This window comes from Olea europaea, chromosome 8, assembly GCF_002742605.1.
Source record: "Olea europaea var. sylvestris chromosome 8, O_europaea_v1, whole genome shotgun sequence".
NCBI lineage: Eukaryota > Viridiplantae > Streptophyta > Magnoliopsida > Lamiales > Oleaceae > Olea > Olea europaea.
This window is the reverse complement of record NC_036244.1, coordinates 34,161-41,324: the sequence shown is the minus strand read 5'-3', so window position 1 is coordinate 41,324 and position 7,164 is coordinate 34,161.

Genomic DNA, 7,164 nt, shown 5'->3' with positions numbered 1-7,164 from the left:
CTCTTGAGTCACTCCAACATTCTCAAATATACTTCTATTATTTACAAATGCTCCTTGTTCTAATGAAATTAAGTCTGGCAACATACTCCTCAATCTCTTTACAATCCCCTTGGTCAAGCACGTGTAGACAACGGAGCAAAGGCTTATGGGACGAAATTTCATTGAACTTTCCGGTTTGCTCAACTTTGGGATTAACACCAGAACAGTCGAGGTGTGAAAATTCGGTACCTCGTTGATCCCAAAGAATTCACATACAGCTTCCAAAAGGTCATACTTTATAATGTCCCAATAAGAAATAAAGAAGCTAGAGGAGAAACCATCTTCAATTACTCATTCAAATTTATAATGTCAATTTTTTATTGTTAAATTTATTCAAACGTTCAAGGATACTTGCTGAAATAACATCGACTTCAAACCTTTAATGAAATTGGTGACCTGGTCTACAGAATGCACCTGTGACGTCCCATCACATTTTTATCAAATTACCACATAAGAAAGTATCTTTCATTGCTCAATAAACTTTGAAAAAGGTTTCGATTGCTCACCATAATTTGAAAAAGGTTTTCGATTGATTACTAAACTTTGATGTGGTTGAATTTTAATTACTAAACTTATAAAAATGACATTGTCCTATTGTTCGCTAAAAAATATGTACTGCAAACTCAAATGTCGTCAAAACTTCTTTATGAAAGAATATGTAATTGAAAATGAGTTTTAAAAAAATAAATTTTAAGAAAAATGGAGCTCAAATTGGACATAAAATTTAAAAATTATCACATCAATTTGAAGAGTATCAATGTTCTAAATTATTCACAGATTTTTCAAAATAAAAATGCCTTTTTTTCAAAAATGATATGATTGAAAAACCAAAAAAATTATGATTCTCATTGTTGCGGAAGCTTGTTCTAAGATCTTTGAATCTGTGGTTTTCGAACTCAACTTTATATTACATTTTTTAATCAATAACCAATCTAAATTGACTCAACCCACAATCAATATATTCACTTAGGTTGTTTCTTATTCTCATCCACAAGGGACAAGAAAATAACAATGATTCGCAAGTCACAAAGGCAAGAGAAATGAGTGAAAAAACAAGCGCAAAGAGAAAGAAGAAAAAAACTTGACCACCGGTTGTTTCTCTCAAGCACAAAGCACATTTTTTTTAATCTTTTTACACAATCTCAAACAGCTACATCAATGAAAACAAAAGGCAACTATTTTTTTCAAATTTTAATGGTAGGAATAGTAAGTTTTTGAAGAATGTGTGGTTAAAAAGAACGGAAAATTTTTTAGGTTCACGCGTAATATTATTTTATTGAAGAATTTGTGATTAATAAGAAGAAAGAGAAAAATGAATTTTAATTTAATGGGGGCCAAACAGAGATAGTTGTAGGTTAGGTAACCAATTTGGGCCAAGACATATGGTAAATGGGCCAAGACTGTAAAAGCTCTCCAATAAGTGAATATTTGGGTTGTGAGTAACATTAATAAATTAAGCTACTTCAAACGACTCATGCTGTTTTCGGGTAAAGCCTTTAGATTTAGTTGCTAATAATTAATTCACCCAGCAGTAGAGGCCTGTGAAATATAATCTAACTTTTTAACATCTTTGTCTGAAATTTATTAGGCATCGAAACCAACAAATATCCATCTTAATACCCAAACAACCTGCAAATAAACAAAACACACAGTTTATACTTGCATAATCAAAGGTAACCAATAAAATTGGAATTTCTTAACTCGCGTCTTGGATTTGAAACACGTACGATACATGTTTCATATACTTACCAAGAATAAGGTCAAGAACACCCAAGTAGAAGCGGATAATTATAGTCATCAATCAAGAGTAAATAAACATGCTATTGAGATATAACACATGATAACATACAGATCTTTCAAACATGTTCATCAAGCAACTAACATTAGACTAATGCCAAGTTAATCAAATAAAAGGCCAACACATACACAACAAATGAATAAATGGCACCATGGAAAGATCTCATCACACTTATTATATCTCATTCCGTGTTGCTCACACCTCGAGAACACATATATCCTCTCATCGTCCACCTTGCTCAATAAACTAGTCATTAACACATGCTAACTATTAAACGACTATAAATCCTAAGTCCATGAAATAATTCTCTATCACTCCCTCACATCTTTCAACCCAATTGGATAATGTGTTTTCACCTAATAGAAGTGATAGCAGTATCACTATCACACTCCATCTGATCAGAGTCTTAACATATAGAGGATTCAGACATTTAATCACCTCACCTCTCGTGATCCAAATGTCACTCTCCACATCGAACATATCACCAATGCACCCTTAGACGTCTATACTCCACATTACAGATATATTTACTGCTAATGCATTATAACCCACTATGCATGCAAGCACATGACACACAATAATAAAATCACTCATACAATATCATACATATTAAATACAATATAAAAAAATACACTGACTGAATCATACATGTAAAAGGATTAAACACAAAAGCATACGCAGCAGTCGGGTTTACTATCAATAAATCTCAATTGGGTCATAACTAGACCCAACAACAACATTTGCCTTACTTCTCCACTTTACCTTTTTGTCTATCTTGCTTCTTAGGACGGTCTTTAATAAAACATCCAACCATACTATAGCTGTAACATTGACTACCACCATACTTAGACTTGCCTCAACTCTTGCCCTTCTTCTTACCTCCTTCATCACTTGACTCACTACTCATGTTACCATTGTCTTGAGCCCTCCTCAAACTCATTTGCTCAAACTATATATCTACTCCTCGTTGTATATACTTCACCATTCCTCTTATCTTCTTTATCAACTTTAATTTCCAGTTCCTTCTAAATAAATCTACGAAATTCTCGGGTGTTAAGGTATCCCTACCATACTTTTACTTTCGTAACCTCCCCATATGAATCGGGCATTGAATTAAGCAAACTAATAGTCTCACTGGTTTCAGACACCTTTTTATCACCATAAATAATATCTTTAACAGATTTGTTAAAATAACCCAAATTGTCATGAAAATCCTTTGAATGATCCATTTTAAAGCTAAAAAATCTTTTAACGATGTACAATTTGTTAGACTAAATATAAGTTTTTCAACTTTTTGCAAAAAAAATTTTGGGCATCAAGTTTACTAACTTTTCTTAAAATCGTATTTGTCAGGTATAAAATAATTGAAGTGTAAACAAATTTATCAAATTTTTTTTTGACAAATTTTAAAAAAAAATTTGATATTTATGACTTTGAGTTTATGATTTTGAGACTTTTTGTTGATCCAAAATTTTCCTTGTTTTTTGTTGTCAAATTGAAAAGTTCACATTTTTCATTGAAAATCCCACAAATCAAAATGTAAAGTCATTTTTGAAAATAGAACAACTAAAATGTACAATCAGGTCACACAAAGTAATTATAAGATTACAGTATACACTTTTTAAGATTTTCAGGATTTCATAAAATTCTAGATCTCGTTATGGATAAAGTCAATATGTTCTAACGAAATAATCAATGCAACACAGAGGTATGTCAACAAAACAATTTTTACACAATACAGTTTTACACAATAAGTTAAATGACAACTAATACACGAAATCAATTATCAACTTGCAATCACATCTAACACTTCGAATAAGGTAAGTAATTTCTAAATTTGAACACAAGCAATGATTACCCTACATGATAGCAATCTTTATGTTAATCTACACGATAACTTGCTAATGTTGGAATTTAACGCGATAAACTAATGTTGGAATTCAAACTTTAGGGCCATGACTATTCGCTCTAAAGCTCCAGCAACTACAGCAATCAATCAAGTAAATTTCGGATCCTAAACACTTAGGGGCAAAATTTAATACTCCTAATTTTTACTTACCATTTCCGTATGGGCTTAAATTTAATGTTGGGCATTTACACAAGTGAAATAATACTTGGAAGAAATTACACCCACTCATGTTTTTTAACTTTCAATTTCAAAAATCAAATTTAAGAATTGTTTATACACTAATCAGGTGATAAAGCATTTTTTAAATATTAATATTTATAAATTAATAATAAAGTTTAACTAATTCAATTTCAACTAATTTTAGGTAATTGACGTGGGTAAGTGGGATTCTATTTTCAAAAGGGGAAAATATCTTTCACAATCCATTTCTAACAACTTCCATCTTCTTTAAAATCCACGTTTTGTTCTTTCGGCGTTCGCTCATCTCACGTTCGTTTGTCGCCATTAAACAGAATCGACGAGACCTCCTCGTTGTCGACATCAAACCTCACTTCTCTCTCTTATCTATACACAACTTCATCTCCTATGAATGTCATTCTCTATACTATCTTTTGTGATACATATATACACAAAAATCCACCCAATGGTTCAAACAAGGAGAGTTGATTGGGGAAGAAGGTAGATGAGGTCGGAAATAGGAAAGATAAGAGAAAGATAAAATACAGAAAGAACTTGAAACCAAGAAATCGAAATGTTTTGGATCTGAAGTAAATCGACTTCAGAGAAGGTAATTTCAATGTTGTGTTGTTTATTTTATTTGAAGACCATTTATGAAAGTCACAGTTGATGGGTCATAAGTATTGTGAATAATATTCAATGTTTGTGACATTAATATAAAATTGTGTTCAGAATCAAATCTTCTGATTGAATTTTTTATGTGTGTGATCTGAGAAATATCTTATTGTATGATAATCTGTGACTTGATTATTCTACAATTCTATATTTGATTTTAACATTGTCTATATGTATACATAAACTAGTATTGTAACCTCATGTCTGATTTTGACCTAATAAACTATGTTCAATGTATGTTGAAAAGGCCAGTATGATGAACTGTGATCTACCTTATGTCACATTGCTTTAAGAACTAGAACTTCTGATTGGGGTTTTTTTTTTTTTTTATATGTGACTTGAGTGAAATATTATTGTACATTTACCTGTAACATGATTGTTTTACCATTTCATATTTGATTTTAATGTTGTCTTGATCTATATAAATAATGTAGGAATGGAAGTACATTATTCTTGAAGGCCGTTGGTTTTTCACGAAAAAATTACAACAAAACGCGTCAAAACGTGTTATGACAAATTTCATAACAAAATTTTGCAAAGCCCAATGAGATATACTGGCAAATACATGTTTCTTACACTTCATGGACTGTCATGAAATTGTGGTTTAACCTCAATTGATCCACTATTTTTTATTGAGACAGATGAAATGGTTAGACCCTGATAAGATTCGGATCAAGATAGCAGGTCGCTTTGTTAGATTCTAGTTGTTGGAGTTTTGTTTAGGCTGGATATAGCTTCCCCGCTATTTAAACATAAGTAGATCAAGCAGGTCACAAAGCCAGCAAGAACAAGGAAAATAGCACCATGCTAGATTGATTGTTCTCACATGGGCTACTGTATTTTTATTTCAATATCAGTTTTCTTGTTTAAAAAATTTGTAATATTTATGACTGGAATTTGTGTTCGATTTGAGTAATACAATTGCTTTAGTTTGTTAATGTTGGTGATGAAATTTTATTCATTTTTGAAGGTATTTGCATTTTCAGCAGGTTGTAAGTTCTTTTTCATTTGTACATATATGTCATTTGAATTGTTATCTGATATATGTCACAGGTTTACTTTGCATTCTAATTTAAGGTCACAGGTCATTGTCAGGGGTCAGAAGTCATTGTTCACTGAGTTATGTTCATATTTTGCATTCTAATTTTGTTACGAGTCACAGATCATTAATTCATATTTTCACATTTTACATTATGATTTATGTCACATGTCACGATTCAACATGCGTTACTTACAGTCTAGTTCACCAGTCACGTGTCATATCTTACTTTCCGAGTTAAGGTCATAGGACAATGTGCACAGGTTACAAATCAATGTACAATGATCACAATTAACTGATTTATGTTCACATTTTACATTTTGATTTAATGTCACAGGTCACGTCAACGTAAATTGGTCACAGGTGACAAATCAATGCGCAATGATCACAATTTACTTATAGGTCACAGGTCACAAGTCAATATAAATTGGTCACAGGTCACAATTGTAGCATCCTACAGGTTCACGTACGTTGATCTATATCAATTACAAAAGATGAGCTTCGATCACCAGTCGAACAGATGGTTTGATTGTTAGGAAATGCTTGCACATAGTGATGAAAAAATTTGGTCACAAAAACATATAGGTCACAACATCTACATGTCATAGCATCTACATTTTACAAGATTTAAATAGAAGTCAAAACATCTACAATACATGTCCCAAAGAGCTTAAATACAAGTCACAACATCTATATGCCATAGGACCTAAATTTTACAGAATTTAAGTACAAGTCATGAGTTTATATACAGGTCACAATATCTACAATCTAAGTCATAGAGAGCTTAAATACACATCACAACATCTACATGTCATAGCATCTACATTTTACAAGATTTAAATAGAAGTCAAAACATCTACAATACATGTCACAAAGAGCTTAAATACAAGTCACAACATCTATATGCCATAGGACCTAAATTTTACAGAATTTAAGTACAAGTCATGAATTTATATACAGGTCACAATATCTACAATCTAAGTCATAGAGAGCTTAAATACACATCACAACATCTACATGTGACAGAATCAATATGTCACTGAATTTAAATGCAGGTCACATAGATGAAATACAGGTCACAACATCTATAATACAAAGTCAAAATGAGCTTAAATACAAGTTACAGCATTTGTATTTTTCAGGATTTAAATGCAGGTCACATAGATAAAATATATATATATATATATTACGCGAAACCCTCACAAGGGTTTATATACAAAGAACGGGCAAACCCTTATGGGTTGTATCTGAAGTGTATATATATCACAACAAATTGTTATTTCTCATTGATTGAAACAATTGTGAAACTATTCAAAGGTTTCAGACATAAAACAAGTTCATATTAAATCACATACCCAAGACAATTCTAACTTTTCGATTTTTTCTTCATAGTAATCCACAATTGAAACAACCGATTTTGTAACCTAAAATATTGGAAGATAGGGTTACAATAGAATGGTTTCATTCACCAATTGTGACTTCAAACAAGATCAAAATTATTTTGGGATGATGACCAAACTCAATTCC